At 52.3% G+C, this 17,689-nt stretch overlaps 1 protein-coding gene across 1 annotated transcript in view; it reads left to right on the plus strand.

Annotated features, from left to right (window-relative positions):
• The first annotated feature begins 3,632 nt into the window (after positions 1-3,632).
• Positions 3,633-17,689, plus strand: part of PRRC2B (proline rich coiled-coil 2B) — an 86,144-nt gene continuing 72,087 nt past the window's right edge. Inside the window, exon 1 of the mRNA XM_080819350.1 lies at positions 3,633-3,806. The gene's annotated coding sequence lies outside the window, so the exon portion shown is untranslated. The remainder of the gene's footprint in view (positions 3,807-17,689) is intronic.

The following is a 17,689-nucleotide window of genomic DNA, read 5'->3' on the forward strand; positions in this document are numbered from 1 at the left end:
CCTCTATTAACCACAGTGATATGACAAGCATCTGGCAATCAAGAAGGGACAGGTGAATGTCCTAGAGTCTCCTTTTACCGATCTGTAAAATGGGGATAATAATAGACCTTAACTCACAAAATCCGGGCAAAGAGGCTTCGATAGACAGAAAGTGGGTGTCAGCACCCCAAGCCCTCGGCAGGTGTGCGCTCCCACTCCCAGCCTTTCTCTTTTTCAATTCTGCCACCAGCTCCGTGTGTGAACTCAGGCTTGTCACTAAGCCTGTCTGCATTTTAGTTTCCCCATCTGAAAGTGCTCCGTAAAGGGAACTCTCCCCTTTAAATGGATGAAAAAAGCCTTAGATTCCCCAGGCAATGGAGTGATTCATGGAAGCTCTTTTGGCTTCCCTGTGAGGCCGGGACCGGACACGCCACCAGCAGAGGTCAGATTCCTTCTCTGAGTCTCAAATTCTCTCTGCCTTAAATTTTTTCTTCTTTCTTTCAATAACCTCTCATTAAACACCTACTGTGTGCCACAGATTGTGTGCTGGGTGCTGGGGAATTCAAATGGAATAACTAGTCTTGTGGGACGTATGTAAATGACGACCACCGGCAAGATGGGGACTATCATTGAAGAAATGTCACAGTGTGGTGGGGGTTAGAGAAGAAGCCAGAGCACAGGGAAGAGAAAGAAGAGGGAGAGCATAAAAGGAGATAGCTTTCTGGATGAGTTAAAAAACCACCACCACCACCACCACCACCACCACAGCAGACCACAATGACAGGGTTTCATAGATTCCACAAGAAATTAATGTGAAGGAGAGCCACATCTAGCCATACTGAGGTTCAACAAAGAAAATCATGGATAAAGAAATACATGTGTAAGTATTATGCAAAAATATTAAATGGCAATATAATAAAACTCAGTGATCACATTTTGGGAAGAATTAAATTATAAATATGTAAAATCTGCATTAGGTCTCTAGGGATGGATGAAATTCCCCTTCTGCTCAGTTTTTAGGGATCTGAAGAGTTTTCTCCACCCACATGCAAAGTTCCAAGTTTCCTGAGGGGGAAAAAAAAATAACACAAATGAGGTAAACTGTTGCTCATTGATTCATGCCAACTCTCCCCAGCTTTGTGTTGCTTGGTTCACTCCTTCCCTCTTCTCAGTAGTCCCACTCTGGACAGTTGCTTTATATAGTAACTTTGATGCCATGAGAAATGTCCCCTTGAATGTCCCCCTCGACTTTGCAGGCAGTCTCTTGGGGCTAAGTGACCCCCGGAGCCTTGATCCAACCCTCATGCTCCACTCCCTCTTTCTTTCTTCCTCTCTCTGGTCTCTCAGAGTCCTTAGTTCTGAGAAAGCTTGGACAGGCGGCTTCAGAGTCCTGGAGAAACCTCAGGTGCCAGCCCTGGCTGATGGCCTCCGTCCACAGGCAGCCCCCATACCTACTGGGGCATCTTGGCTTTGCTTTCCCTTAGGAAAGGCTCAAACTTCAAAGAAAGGTACTGCTGAATTCCAACCCTTGCCCTGCCGGGAAAGCCAAATTTATGCCTTCTCTGAGGTCACTTACCTTCTGACCTCAGTGTTCTTATCCAGAAAGTGGGAACAATAGTAACTGTCTCCCAAGTATTAAGAAGTTATCTCCTGTAAAGTGCTTACGTGTTTGGCCCAGAAAAGGTGCTCAGTAAGCGGCACCTAGCATTGTTGGTGTTGTCACCCCAGGGAAGTGCACAAAGAGAAGTGTTTCCTGAACCCTCAAAGGGATTTGGATGCCGCCAGATCCTTGGGTTTTGCAAGAGTGAAGCATCTGGGGCCAGTGAACTCCCCAGAACCTAGCAGCCCTCCTGTCCCCAGAGGGTGTCACTCCCCTTCCAGACCTGCGAGGGGAGCAGAGTGCTTGTTGACTTGATTTTTATCCCCTTTGTGGTCATTAATATATCCTTTAATTATATCCTTAATATAGCCTCTGTCTTCCCAGAGCACTCAAGACCCAAGCTTTTCATCTTCTCTCTTTTTGGGTAATGAAAAAGAGATAGCACCCCCCACCCCCATTCTTCCAGAGTCTCTACGTACCAGCCTAAAAGCCACTCATTTCTCCTTGCAACAAACCAACATAGCGCCTACTGTGTGCGGGCACTGTGCTCTGCTATAACCCTAACCTTATTAGTTAGGCTGAAGTGGGTCGATCTTCCTCCCAGGTCTTGCTTTGTGGCCTTGGGCAAGTTACTTAACCTCTCAGAATCTCAATTTCTCACCTGGGAACTGGAAAAATAACATCTGCCCCAGGGCTGGGATTAAATGAGACAAACCACTCCAAACCAAGGCCCAGAAGAGTTTGGCCTGTGACTGTTGTTTAAAGTGTAGGTGAACAGGTGTCAGAGACAGGGGCAGATGATTTGGATTCCAGGTCCCAGCTACATTTCGTTTCTCGCTTTTGCAAATCGTTTGTTTTTCTAATTGCCCATTTTTCGGAAAATAAAAAGCTTGAGATGTCTCCGTGGCTCTCCAGACTTCAGACGCAGACGTAACCAAGAGCGCGGAGTGCATCCTCCCAGACCTTTTGTTTTGCATTCACACAAATACACAAACGCCGAAGATGATTGGTTTATTATTTTTCATTTTACAAAAATGGATACAGTATCTATATTGTGCAACAACGTTGCTTTCGAGTTAACAATGTATTGTTTCTGTTTCCTCTTGGTGTATACATCACGTAACAAAATCTGGGCTCACTGTCTGTCAGGAAGCGCTGCAGTTCTGAAAGGGGAGGGGGCGGGGATCCGGGCTCGCCCCCTCCCTTCTCAACCCTCCTTCCGTCGGGGCCTCATCGCCCCAGGCCTCCTCTAGCCCAGCCCCCCCTTCTTCCGGACAACTCATTCCGGACCCCCTAAACCCCCCACGCCCGTTTCGCCCCAACCCCCTCTCCTGGGCCTCCTCCTTTTTCCCTTCCCAGGGATCCCCTTCCCCTTCTCTTCCTGGGCCCCTTCTCCGGGCCCCAGTCCCAAGTTCCACCCGCTTCCCAGACCCCCTTCTCCCGGCTCCCTCCCCTAGTCTCCCCAGCCCCAATTCGGCCTTTACCCTTCCCCTTCAGGCCCCTTCCCCTCCCCGCTTCGCCAGTCCCCCTTCTCTCTTACCTTTTCCCTTGCATCTCCCTGGGACCTCAGCCCCCTTTCTCCTGTGCCTCCCCCACCCTCTCGTCTCCCCTGGACCCCATCCCCCACGTCTCCCGTGCCCGGCCCCGCCCCTCCCGGGATCCCAGCCCCTCCTTCTCCCGTGCCCCTCCCCCCACGTCTCCCCAGGACCCCAGCCCCCACTTCTCCCGAGCCTCCCCCCCACAACGCGCTGTCCGGCCCCGCCCCGCCCGGGCCGGGACCCCAGCACCCCCCACCGCTCCTTCTCCCGTGCCCCTCCCCCCAGCCTCCCCTGGACCCCTCCCCTTCCCCCCCGCCCGCTGCCCGGCCCCTCCCCTCCCGGGGCCCCTAGCCCCCCTCGGGCCGGGCGGCGCGGCAGGGGGCGCTGCGCGGGCCGAGGCGCGGCTGCGGGCGGCGGCGGGAGGCGGAGGCCGGAGGAGGCGGGGGCGGCGGCAGGCGGGGGGCGGGGAGCCGAGCGCGAGAGGGAGGCGAGCGGCGAGACACAGGCTCCGAGGCTCCAGCGAGCGAGCGAGCGACGAGCGAGCCCGGGAGGGAGGGAGGGAGCGAGGGAGCGAGCGAGCGAGCAGCCGCGCCGCCGCCTCGCAATCCGCCGCCATCCCGCCGCCTCCGCGCCCGACCGCCGCCCGACCGCCATCGCCCGGCCCAGTCGCGCCCGCGGAACCAGACCAGGTGGGCCGGGGCGGCGCGGGGCGGGCGGCGCGGGGCGGGCCGGGGCCGGGGCGGCGGTCGGGCGCTAAGATGGAGGCGGCGCGGCGGCGCGGCCCGGCCGGGCTTTGTCTCGGCGGCGGCTGACTGACAGCGGCGAGCCCGGGCCCGGCCGCCCTCCGTCCGCGAGCGCCGCGCCGCCGCCGGGGGCCCGCCGGCGGGGGTGAGGGCCGGGGCCGCGGGGCCGGGCGGGGGGCGGCCTGGAGGGGGGGGGGCGGCGGCGGGCTGGCCGGGCCCGGGCTCGCCATTGTTGTGCGGCGCCGCGCGGCCTGGGCGGGCGGCGGGGCCGGGGGTGCGCGGCTGCGGGGGCCGCCGCGTCCCGGGGGCCGCCTCCCGAGCGTCCAGGCCGGCGGTCCCGGGCGCCCCGCTGCTCTAGAAGTGGCCGGGGCGGCCTCCACGCGCCCCCCGCCCCCTCTCCTCTCCCGGGCCGACCTGCCTGGGCACCACCCCGAGCGGGAATCCCGGGGTCGGGGCGCCCCCCACGGCCGCAGGGCTGGGGGGTGGCGGGGGGCGCGGCGTTCCCCCCTCCCCCCCGCGGGCCCGCGGACTCGGCGTTCGGGGGGCAGGGGGCTCGGAGCCGCCGACGGCCGCGGTTTCCGTGAGCGAGCGGCAGGATTATTTTCGAAATACTTAATGCTCTGTTACTGAGAATGTTTAATAATAAACAGGATGTCGCTGCTCGGGGCCTGCCAGATGGGGTTTTGTTGTGTTTTTTTTTTTTTCCTCCTTCCCTTCTTTTTTCGTTTTTGTCCCTTCTCCTAAGTCAGAAACAGCACTATTGAAATCGTGGGCCTCTGGAGTGAATTTGCCTATACAAAATTGGAAGGTGGCTTTCTCTTTTCTCCCTCGCTTTCGAAATATCGTGGGAGGTCCGAGCCCACCTTTAGGCAAGAAGAGGAGGTATTTTTCCAGGGGATGGTTAGCTTGGAGGAAGTGGGGAGAACGGGGGCTGGGGAGGCTCTCAAGACTGTGTCATTTGCTAAATGGCTGCCAGGGAGAAACCTTCAGAAGCCTTTGGTTTCCAGGATTGTTAAATTAGCTCTGAGATCCCCCCCCCTTAAGATCGTGTGTGCATTTTATGTGGCTTTATACATTATCCAGTTTGGGTTTTGGAACCATCCGTTTGAAGTCCTAGCGTGGTTTCCATCTGCAGCCTTCCGGCCCTGTGTACAGTGCTGTGTGGTGTAAGGGACTGGGAGGCCCAGGCTTTGGGGTGCAAATCCTGCTTCTGCCAGAGAAATCTAGGGTCCAGAGAGCCTTCGCTGGCATAAGTAGTGCATTCTCCGCCTTGTAGGGTTAGGGTGATGGTGAAAGAGCTAGAAGAGCTTGGCACACAGTTAGTGTTTAATAGTTGTTTCTCCTGCTGCTGTTTCTGTACCTGCCATCAACCCCCTGGGATGGAATCCAGCCGCTCTGTTGCCACCCATAGGGCTGACCCGATCCAGCCGGTGGATGCCACAGGTGCTGGGGCTAAGGCACGGCACTGAGCCCTTGGAACAGCTCTCTCTGGGCCCTTGTTCATTCAGTGCTGGGCCTCTGTGGAGAGACAAGGACGGGAGAGCCCCCCAGGAACTGGCTTGTGTGGTAATGTTACCGTCCTCGGGTCTGGGGTGCCTGTCCCTTCTAAAGGCAGTTCTGCAGCTTGGCTGAAGGCAAGTTCTAGAATAGTGGGAGATGCTGAGAACAACAAGCAGAGGCTGGGGACTCCTGCCTTTTGAGGATGACTGCTTTCCTTTGGGAATGGCACATAATCACTTGGGGAGCCTGTGCTTGTTCGGGCAGGTGTCTCTTGGAGCCTGGATTCTGCTCTTTATTGGGTTACCTTATGCAAGTCCCTGAGCCGCAACTCCCCCATCTGTCTGTAAAATGGGAATAATTAATGCCTTGCCTTGGGTATCTGCTGGGGCTCTTGTGAGCCTCACTTTCTGTTTGTGGCAAACTGCTTCTGTCCATAGGAGGGTGATGAAAATGTATGTTGTTTTTGTTGGTTGCTTAGTTTTCTGGTCCTTGCTCCAGTCCTGATCTTTTTCTTCCCTTCCTCTGGCTGGTGGCCCTGTGACTTCCCCACCCTCAAATTCTATCCCTACGTGATTTTTTTTTTTAAAGATGTTATTTATTTATTTGACAGATCACAAGTAGGCAGAGAGGCAGGCAGAGAGAGAGAGAGGGGAGAAGCAGGCTCCCCGCGGAGCAGAGAGCCCGATGTGGGGCTCCTTCCCAAGACCCTGGGATCATGACCTGAGCCAAAGGCAGAGGCTTTAACCCACTGAGCCACCGTGTGTCCCCCTAGCTGATATTTTTATATCACGACTACTACTTAATGCCTGGAAGCACTAGACTGGCCTAGAACAGCTAGGCTGCTCACGGTGTTTATTGGTGAGCATAGCAGGGACTGAGACTAACACAGGGGAAATTGACCCCAGTCTTGGTGGCAGGTGAAGGCTGAGACCCAGGCCACACCTGTAGCTTGTTTGTAAATGTCCCTGGAGACCCTCTCTTGGGCTGAGTGATTCTGTAGTCTGCTGGGCATTTGTTTTGGTGCATTTTGACATTCCCACAACCATCTTGGTTTTGTTGTGTTTCTTAAAACCTCGGAACCTCCTCCAGGCCCACTGGCTGTGGAACTGAGACGTCTTAGCGGGGCCATGTCACCCTGACAGTGTTCCCAGCTTCTGCCTCTTGGCCCTTTTTTTCTATCTGATTTCATTCTGGCCAGGTCTGGCTCTGGACTGTTTTTTAGCTGGTTTGTTAGGGAAGGAGATAAATACGCTGCCCTTCCCAGCAAGCTTTTGGTTTACCTGTGAATTTTCAGTTTTCCAAGGCTGCACGGAGGGGCCTTATTTCAGCCCGCTGTGTGTGGGGTGGGGGCGGGGGGGCAGGGAGGCTGCTGCTTACAGTGGCCTGGGTCCTCTCCAGTCTCCTTGGAGCCCAGATGGGTAAAGAGCCTGGGGAAGGGAGAGCCAGAAAACCCTGGGAGAGTGGAATTTCAGGAATGGCAAGTCAGAACTAGTTCCAGCACGGTCTGCTTGCCTGGCCTGGCCTGGCCTGGCCTGGCTGAGGGATTTTTGTTAGGCCTGTTCACCATCCCCCACCCACTTTTAAATTTCAGTTCTCTTTTTTTGCAAAGGATTATTTTATTGTACTTTAAAGCTTTTTTTTTTTTTTTTTTTTTTTTTTTAGCTTGCACAAAGTACTGACTCATGTTGCTAATGGCTGTATGCTGGTTATATGTCTCATTATTCTACCATTTAAGATTGATCATTTCTGTGTTGGTTTCTGTTTCAAACCCGAAGAGGCCAGGTGGGCTAGTGCGGTGTATTTCTAAATTTGATAATGAGGCTTCTCTACCGTCAGGCGTTTGTATCTTGTTGTGGTTTGGCAGATAGCAGATAGGATCTGTCTACACTGGATTTTAAAGCAGTATCCTCCCCTTGAAATATAAAATTTCCAGCAGAGATCTGTTGGGCTTTATGCTCTGAATCTCATATCTTGGTCAGGCCTAACTAGACTGTCTGCTTTTCAAGTCATGACTCAATTTCTTTCTTAAGAAAGTCCCATTTTTTCTGGGTCTTGTATAACCTTAAGAACCTTTGGTCTGTCATTTGGACAAAGAAAGGGATCGCCTGTGGTGCTCAGGGAAGAGAGAGAGAGAGAGAGAGAGAGAGGAGAAAGACGGTGAGATTTCTGATGAAATAAAATTGGTTATGACAAGCTTTTAGGTTTTAAAGGTACCATTTGGACCAGGCCTTCTCACCTGGGAGCTCCAAACCCCCAGCTCCGCTGTCGGTGGTACAGGTCATTGTTTGTCTCTGTGGCGGGCCTGCGGGGAACCTCTGCACCCGGAGGGAGGCTGCCTGTGTGACTCGAGCCAGGAGTCTTGCTTGAGCCTTGTTCGCTATACTTGTTGACTGTCATTCGTGGCTAGAAGATGCCGGCAGGGACATGGGCTGCCTGCAGAGGGAGGGGCGGTGGTGGGGGGCAGAATGAGGTCGATCTTGATCTTAACTTGCTGGCAGTCTTTAACGGTCTCTCTGAGAGTACTTCCTTCCGCTCCCACCTCTGCAGCTGGTTTTGTAGCTGTGCTCTGTATCCTTTCCTCCTCCTCTGAGAGAACCATTGGCCTTTTCCTCTTGGTGGTGTTGCAAAAGCAGTGATTTATTGATTTTCGAAGTCCTTGTCCTTAAGCAGGTGCCCCTGGGGCATGTGCTCTTTGCTGGGCACTACGCAAGACCTGTTACAAATGTTTTTCCCTATTCGTAAAAGTAACATTTTTACTGGGAAGGAAATTGAAAAATAGTGAAAAGAATAAAGATAAAAATACAAATAAAAATCACCTGTAACCTTACCATCCATAGAGAACTGCCGTAAAGGCCGGTGTATTTCCTTTGAGTATGTGTTTGTGTTTTCAAAATTAGTAAACTACTGTATATACCACTCACAGTTTATAGTTCTTAACATTATAGGGTATTTTTCTAATACTGTTATTTTTAAGTAAGCTCTCTGCCCGACATGGGACTTGAACTCATGACCTCCGAGATCAAGGGTCGCATGCTCTACCCCCTGAGTCAGCTGGGAGCCCCCAAGATATATTTTAACAGTTGTGTAACTGCTTTATATGGATATGCCATGATTTATTGAATCCTCTTTTGTTAGACATTTGAACTGTTGTTACCCACTTCTTGTAAACAGATTTTTAGGGCGCATCCTGGCACGTACATCTTGGGGTGCATTGCTGATTATTTCCCGTGAGGGGCATTTGCAGAGCAGGGAGAATGCAGGCTCTTTCTTCAGTCCTTTTTGGCACACAGTGGGTTTTCACCTTCGGCCCTTGTCACTTTTGACTCCAGCCTTGTCTCCAGGGTGGATTCCTTCCTGGGCCACCAAGTTCTGAGTATCTCAGTCCAGGCTGTCTCGGTCCTAGCTAAGCCCCTGCTGCTTGAACCCTGAAGTCTTACTCCCTTGACCGGGATGAGTGTGAACAAGTGTCTTGACTTAAACATTTGCTGTTCTGGGGACACACAGATGTGAATGCCACACTTGGGTTCCTTGGGAGCTCACGGTCCAGCGGGGAGAAGGCAGGCACCTCCTTAAAGAGGCCTTCGGGAATGTCTCAGTCTGACTTTGTCATCACCCTCCCATGATTCCTTCCTCGCCTCTGTTGGTTTTCTTTGTAGTTCTTTTCACAGCTTTTATTTATTTGAGAGAGAGGTAGAGAGTGAGTGGGAAGGAGAGGAAGAGAGAATCTGAAGTAGACTCTGCCTGCACCAAGCCCATCATGGGGCTCGATCTCACAACCCCAAGATCATGACCTGAGCTGAAAGCGAGGGTCGGATGCTCAACCAACTGAGCCACCTAAGTACCCCTTTTGACAACTTTAAATACACTTTTTTAAAACAATATTTTGTAGTAGAGTACGTTTATTATTTTTTCCCAAAGGTTTATTTATTTGTCAGAGAGATAGCAGGCACATGCACAAGCAGGGGGAGCAGGGGCAGAGGGAGAAGCAGGCTCCTCACTGAGCAGGGAGCCTGACTCGGGCTCGAGCCCAGAAACCTGGGATCAGGACCTGAGCTGAAGGCAGACGGGTAATGGACTGAGCCACCCAGGCCTCTCTAAGGTTTATCATTTTAACTGTTTTTAAGAGTACCAATTCAGTGACCTCACGTGCATTCACAGTGTGGTGCAACTGCCGTCCATCTCCAGAACCTTATCACCTTCCCAAACTGAACCTGTACCCGTTGAACACGGATCCCTCATTCCCCTTCCCTCAGCCCCTGGCAACCACTGTCTCCTTTCTCTCTCTCTCTCTCTCTCTCTCTCTCTGTCTCTCTAAGTGGAATCATACAGTGTTTGCCCTTTTGTGTTTGGCTTTTTTCACACGCTGTTTTCAAAGTTCATCCGTGCTGTAGTAGGTGTTCGCGCTCCATTCCTTTTTCTGACTGAGTAATATTCCACATCCCATTTCATATATCACAGTGTGTTTATGCGCTCATCTGTCAGTAGATGACAACTTATTTTTTTTTTTTTTAAGATTTTGTTTATCTATTTGACAGAGAGATCACAAGTAGGCAGAGAGGCAGGCAGAGAGAGAGTGGGAAGCAGACTCCCTGCTGAGCAGAGAGCCCGATGCAGGGCTGGATCCCAGGACCCTGAGATCATGACCTGAGCCGAAGGCAGAGGCTTAACCCACTGAGCCACCCGGGTGCCCCTAGATGACAACTTATAAATGCCCTCTTGCCCTTGTTTATTGACTGACACGTTTTCCCCAGTGATGTGAGGGAGGGAGTGTGGGCCACGAAGCAGAATTCTGTTGCTTCCTGGGGCTCGCCGTGCTCGGTGTCTGGCAGGGAGGGTGCCCACGTGCAGAAGGGGCGGCGGAGCTGCGAGGAGGCGCCCGTGGAAGTGTGCGGAGGAGTCAGGGCCACTCAGCCTGGTTAGGCGAGGGAAGGTCCTGGAACATGTAGCAGACTTGCAGTCAGCGCCTGTTGGGGCGCCTGGCTGGCTCAGTCCGTGGAGCACGTGACCCTTGATCTCAGGGTTGTGACTTTGAGCCCCACGTTGGGTGTAGAGATGCTTAAAAAAAAAAATCTTACAAAAAGAAAGAAGTATCCATTGAAAACGGTATGCCAAGCCCTGGAGTATTAAAAGTGTGTTTCTAAGTTGAAATCAGAAATGTGTGGGCTGCACTAGAAAGCCTGTGGGTCAGCTTTTGCTTTCCACAGCGCTGGAGCCCTTTGGATGGGAACCTGTTGTGTGAGTACTCTGCCGTGGCTGGTCACCAGCCTGGGGGAGGGCAGGTAGGACTTGGGCCCTGGGAAGCCGGAGGTGACTCTCCCACTGACCTTGGAGATCACCTTGGAGATCGTATCCTTGTGTAGAATGATGGGATGCATTTCTGCAGGACCAACTGGAAAAAGGAGGTCATCTCGGCCGCTCTCTCCAGGGCTCCTTTGTGTCTCCCGGAGCTTTTTTCGGCAGGTGTTGTTTACACACAGTGCAGAGCTTCAAGAACTGCTCTGTCCTGGGCCGCATGGAAACGCACGCCTGTCTGGGAGGGGGGCCTGTCCCTGCCGCCTGGCTGACCTGCCGTGCGGGTGAATGGGCTGAGTGTTTACCAGTCGCTGGGGACAGTGGAGACCTTGTCCTCGAGCAGAAAGTGGGATTTTCTTCTGATATAAAATTAATTACAAAAGTATACATACTCATTAAAAACAAGAAAAAAACAAGTGTATGGAGAAAAAAATGAAAGCTCTTTCCTCCAGCTTCCCAGGCAGTAAGTACTGTTTATAGTTGGGTGTGTTTATCCTCCCAGACTCTGGATGTGCGTGTAAATGCGGCCCTTTGTAGGTAGCTTCTAGAACACAGAGATGGGATCACACTGCTTTTTCTTGTACCACAACATGCATTTTTAAACGTGTCAAGAGAATATTTTCTTATTAATATATACAGATCTATCACACTTTCAGTGTTTTTTTTTTAAATGATATTTATTAAGTTTTTAAAAATCTACAAGTGTGTGAAGAAAAGAACCCAAAAATAATTTTTAATTCCACAGCCCAGATATTTCCAGTTTACTTTTTAAAAAAGGTAGAGGGGGCGCCTGGGTGGCTCAGTCGTTAAGCGTCTGCCTTTGGCTCAGGTCATGATCCAGCATCCTGGGATTGAGCCCCGCACTGGGCTCTGACGGGCTCCCTGCTCAGCGGAGAGCCTGCTTCTCCCTCTCCAGCTCCCTTCTGCATGTGTTTCCTCTCTTCACTGCCTCTCTCTGTCAAATAAATAAATAGAATCTTTTTTTTAAAAAAAAGGTAGTTAGGGCCACCTGGGTGGCTCAGTGGGTTAAGGCCTCTGCCTTCGGCTCGGGTCATGATCCCAGGGTCCTGGGATCGAGTCCCACATCGGGCTCTCTGCTCCGCGGGGAGCCTGCTTCCCCCTCTCTGCCTTTCTCTCTGCCTACTTGTGATCTCTGTCCGTCAAATAAATAAATAAATAAATAAAATCTTTAAAAAAGGTAGTTAGAAAATTTAAGCTGTATTAAAAAGTGTAAGGGCTCTTTTTCAGTCTTCTGCAGAGAAAGTGCTCTGAGAAGTTTCTTGTCATTCCTTCCAGAAAAGAAAAATGGTGCACATTATCCCCACACGCGCGTTTATATTCTTAAAGCATGCTTCCCTTTGCACGTAATAAAATGCCGTGTGCTCCGCGACGGTCTCTCCGACGGATTACATCATCTGGGTAGCAATTGCAGAGAGTACTTTGTGCATATACTTGATTTAACCTCTTCCCTATTGATGGCCATCAGGGCTATTTCTAATTTTTGGATGTTACACAATTTTGGTAAAATTCTGCCAGATTTTTCTTGAGAAACATATAATTTGTGTATAATAGCGTGTGAGGGTTTCTGCGGCGTGGACTCTTCCACTTGGATGGCATTTTGGTAAGAATTCTGCTGAATAACTTCAGAAAACTGTGTCTGTTTATAAACAATAGTATACGAGAGTGAGTGTTTCTGGACCGTGGACTTCACTGAATGAGTGGCCTTTACGCATCATTTTGGATGAGCTTGTTTCCCAGATCAAAGGCACTTAGTGTTTCGGACTTGCCGCAGTCCGGGTAGGATCCTGGATTTTGTTTTGGGAGCGACATTTACCGTGGTCTGGAGGCTTGGAGAGGCGGCCATGGCAGGAGGTGCCCTCCCTGGGGGAAGGCCAGGAGGGGGTTGCGAGGAGAGGCACGGGTAGCCTATTGGCACAGATGTTTTCTTCCAGCCTTTACACACTGGAGCCTAGCCTCTTTGGAGGTTTCTGAGGCTCCCAATTTGCAGCCCTTGGTGGGTTTTTGCTGTTAATATTTCTTGCTGTGTGGGACTTACTTGGAGGCCAACCCTCTGTTGCATTTCCTGATCACGGCTGTCGTGCGTGTCTGCTCAGCCACTCAGCCTGCTCTACCCCTTGGCCTCTCGGCCCTGTCTTTCCCCATCTGGTTATTCCAGGAAATCATGCCTCCTGGGTGAAGTGACCGCAGAGATGAAACCCTTGGAGATGCCCGGATAATATTTCATCAGGCCAGGTGGGGAAGGATTTGTGCTTTGATGAGAGAAAGTGCCTGGTGGGGGTGCAGTTTGGGATGGCGCACCTCTGGCCCTGGAGCGTCGGCGTCCTTAGCTTGACCTGGGAGAAGTCACAGGCAGAGGGGGGGCATGCCTGGCCCCCTCCTGCTCCTTTCCTGATGGGGGGGGTGCCCCTTGGCTTTGAGGTCCACTGCCTTCTTCCTTGTTGAACCCAGGTTCAGCCGCTAGTGAGCTGGGTGATTCAACGTGGTTTCATCTTTCAGAGTCGCTGTTCTCCTTGTCTGCAAAACATGGCAGTGATGCCTTCCTCCTGGATGGGGCGAAGCCTTCAGTAGGTCGCTCGCCAAAGTGTTTCTAAGGTACCTGGCACTAGGCAAGCAGGCTTGCAATAAACAGTAGCTATTAATGGTTCCTGGATGCAGCACCAGCCGAGGCCTAGGGGTTTGGAGTAGGCAGGCGTATACACTTGGGGCTCATTTGTTGACTAGATGTTAGTGTTTCTAATAGTGTGCTGGGCCCTGTGCTACAGGCAGAAGACTGAGACCCAAATCAAAGGGCCCCCGCCGTCACCTCCAGGAGCTCAGACCCCTTGACCAGGGGTCTCCCCGAGGGGCAGGTGCATCAGAGCACTCTGCCATCCTTCTCTCTGTCCGAGGTAAATACCACCTTGCTGGGTGTTGGGTTACTTGGTGCCGCCCTGTGCCGAGTCCCTGCTATTCCTGGAGAATTTCTGGTAAATATCTTGAGGAGTAAAGATGAGTGTGTTCAGGTAGTTGATGGGTGCAAGGCAGGCTCTGCAGCGTGCCGGCCTGTGACCCTGGCTCCCCCCAACTGGGCATTAGGCAGACGGGAGTGTTCATTTCCGTCCCTCACATCTGCTTGTGGTAGGGGCTTCAACAAGCCGGGTACAGCCTTTGAGCTTCTGTTTCCTGCCAGATGGGATGAAACCTGTCTTAGAGTGTTTGCTGTGACTGTGGCCCCTGCTCAGCTCAGAAACAAGGCAGAGCATTGACTCTGTGTTGCTCAGTTTACCCAGACCTTAAAAACAATGTGTCAGTAACCATACAGGCTTGTTAAAAAAAACCCAAACACTTCAGAAGTGCACAAAGTAGAAAATGAGTCATTTCATCCTGTTTGCTATCCCTTTTTCAGATCAAGAGATGAGTGCTGTCTTGAGAACAGTTTTGTTTTCCACTAATGGGAATGCTTTAACTCTGCATATGAATTTTAAGTGACCACTGGAAAACAGGAGACAGGAATTTTATAGGCACAATTTTTTATTTTTTCCCTGAGAGAGAGAGAGGGGCAGGGAGAGGGAGGGTGGGGTGAGGAGCAGCAGAGGGAGAGAGAGAGAATCTTAAGCAGGTTCGGCTCAGCGCAGAGCCAGACACAGGGCTCGCTCAGGCAGGGCTCGATCTCACGACCCCAAGATCATGACCTGAGCCGAAATCCAGAGTCGGCAGAGTTGGGCACTTAACTGACTGGACCACCCAGAGGCCCTTATCGGTGTATCTTAATGTCAATAAAGACAAGTAAGAGACATTTTACTTTACATATGGTTCCCCAGCATTGTCACTGGGTCCTTTCTTGTTCTTTTAAGGAATAAAAAAGCCTGTTACCTCGTTCTTTTCCACTCTGGATAAGTCGTGACACTGCAGGGTTGCCGTTGGTGGTGGCAAAGAGCAGCTGTAACAAGCGTGTGCAGCCCTGCCCGGGGTCTTCGGGTGGTGTCGTCCCGGGAGTAGGGGGCAGAGTAGGCCGTGTACTCTGGGACGGGAGCCCTTCTAGGGTAGGGAGTGGCACGGTGTGGTGTGTGAGGACTGGTGGGGGAGACGATGGGGTGGCGAGGGGGCCGCAGGGTTGTGAGAAGAGAGTTCCATCAGTGCGGGTCACGTTGCTGTAAGACTCGTTATCAATAACAAGTGAATAACGTTGGTGTGTTTCTGCCTGTGCTTCAGGCACAGGCGCGCCCGTGAAAGCCCCCGGGAACGCGGGTCCCTTATTTTCAGGTTCTTCCTTTTTGTTACTTCGCACATTGGTGGCCGAATGACGGGAATCTTCCTGGGTTCCTGAATCGTCGGAGGCTACCGGAATGAATAGCATGTGGGTTCCGGGGTCTGGTCCTTTGGGCTCGTTGGAGATCGTTTAAACCAACTCTGTCCTTTTAGCCCCCCTGCCTTCAGCTCGTGTGGGTGAGTTAATTTACTTTCATCAAAGAAAAGGTGGATTTCTGGGGGCTGTGTTGTTGCTGAACCGTCTCTGTGAGCAGACACCCCAGCGCCTGGGGCTCAGTATATGTGACAGGATGGGCTTGACGGCAGAGGACAGAGTGACCTCAGCCCGTTCTTCCTTCACCTGTGGCCTCCACGCTGGGACAGTAGGACTGCCCCTTCTGCAGTGGTGAGGACGGTCCTCCATGCGGTGGCGGTGGCAGTGGCAGCGACCCCGCAACCCCGCAGGCCTGGTGCACCTGCTGGGCTGCTTCCTCCCTCTGATTAAAGGGCGCCTTTCTCTCCAGGTGCAGTGCCTTATTGCCCGGGAGTCTCCTTTGGGACTTGTCAGGAAGTCCCTGTGGCCTCTTTTCTGCCTCCTCCCGGTGGAGCCCCAGGAGTGCCATGGTCAGACGAGGCTGGAAGATGGGGCCTTTGTTTTGTTGTGAGTGGCTGTTGGAGGGCGTCTGCCCTTTGTCGTTCACCTGGGGGAGGATCTGGGGTCTCCTTTCAGCCTTTCAGTTCCTTGGGCACAAACGAGAAATATGCTTCGTAGAAATGTCAGACAGTCCGCAGATGCTGGCCCAGGTGTGTCTACGAACACGTACTGGGAATTTGGTTGTAGCGTTGTTTGTCATAGTACACGGTTGGAAATAACTTTTCCTTTTAAGATTTTGTTTATTTATTTGAAGGTGGGGGACACAAGCAGGGGGAGGGGTAGACAGAGCCGGACAAGCAGACTCCCCGCTGAGCTGGGGCGCCTGATGCAGGGCTCAGTCCCAGGACCCTGAGATCATGACCTGAATCCAAGTCCCGGGCTTAACTGACTGAGCCCCCCAGGCGCCCACAGTTGGCAGTAATTCCTACATCTCTCCGTAGGGCAGCGGGTAAATGTGGCACAGTTGCACAGGGAAATACTAAACGTAGGCCTTCAAAAGGATGAGGAGGATTGGTATATTATTTTCTTAGATGACCAGGGTGTGCTCAGAGAAGAAGGTGAGCGGCCGCACACTAGGGAACTTCCCCGTCCGTAGAGCATAACGTGACCGGGAGCTGCTGCTGGGTTGCTGTGAGCGGAGGGAAGAGGGTATGAAGGGTGTCCCCCAGGCTAGTGGTGATTACCTTTCGAGCTGGAGTGACTCTTCTTGCATCCTTTAGCATTATTTGCATTTATTAGGCCGAATGTGTGTTTGCAACATCTAATGGTTGCAGAGAACCGGTCACAAAGGTCACCCGTGTGAATGTGAACGACATACATGCTCGTGGAGAGTGGTCCTCAGCCCGGGCAGCCGGTGCATTTTTTGCTCTTCCCTGTCAAGAGCTTCTCCTAGGCTCTGTGTTTTGCTCAGCCTCCTTCCGAGTGCCCTGGCTGCTGGTGTTGGGGCCCTGGTGGCTCACAGGAATCTACCCGAGTCAGTCACGTGTGTCTCTGCTCATCTGTCGGTGGCCCTCGGAAACTGCTTTGTTGATCTGGTTAGAAAGAACAATCCAATACAAATACCATCTCCAGTTTCTGTTCTCTGCTAAATCAGACTGTACCAGAAAGAACATAGATTTTAGTGGCATTTGCCGAGAGCTGCTCACTTGCTGATTCACTGCTCTCTGGAGGTGGAAAAGGAAGGAGGAATCCAGTACAGGTGTGTGTGTGTGATGTGTTTCTTTTATTTGCCAGGTCCCTGGTAAGTTCTGACCCTGGAGAGAGAGGCCTGTGTGTGGCACCTGTCTCCAACTGTCCATTTCCAGCTGTAAATTGAAATTGTCTTTTCTTGTTGTTGTTAAATTAACTGCATTTTCAAAAGAGGAGTTAGGCCAGGAACTCTTCCCAGACTGCGGTGGATTTCTAGTCAAGAGTCCTCTGCAGGCTTCGGCCCACACCCGTGAGCTACTGTGTAGGGACTGACCCCGTGGCCCATGAAGAAAGGAGCCATAACAGTCTAAGTTGATCAGGAGCGATGACAACGGTCGCTGAAGCCGTCTGGCAAGTACTGTGGCTTGGAGCTTCAAGACAGACCCCTGTGGATGAGGAGCTTGGAGCTGCCACACCTCTGGGGCTCTGGGACCTCTGTTGGAGTCCCTCCCTGATGCAGTGCCTGCCCAGACCCCACTCCAGCACACCCTTAACCCGCACCCTCACCACAGCGCCGGGAGTACTGGCAGAGCCTGGGAGTACTGTGGGCATCGTATCCTGGTGGCCACGTGGTCATTCTCTGGGGCCCACTGAGTGCCTGTGTTTTGGAGCCGACTTGGATGTCAGGCTGACCTGGGTTTGAGCTCAGTTGTTCCAGTGTCCTGACTTGTTGGTAGTAACTTGGGCCAGTCTTGGAACCTCTCGGACTTAGTGTCTTGTCTGTAAAATGAGGTACACATACCGTTTTCTTTTCATTTGACAGAGAGCACAAGCAGGGAGAGCAGCAGGGAGAGCAGCAGGGAGAGGGAGAAGCAGGTCATTGCAGAGCAGGGCGCCCAACGCGGGCCTTGATCCCAGGACTGTGGGATCATGACCTAAGCCGAAGGCAAACGGAGCCAACCAGGCGTCCCCACATCCCTTTTTCTTGGTGGTTTATCTATTTTAT

This window comes from Martes martes (genome assembly GCF_963455335.1).
Source record: "Martes martes genome assembly, chromosome: 12".
Classification (NCBI taxonomy): Eukaryota; Metazoa; Chordata; class Mammalia; order Carnivora; family Mustelidae; genus Martes; species Martes martes.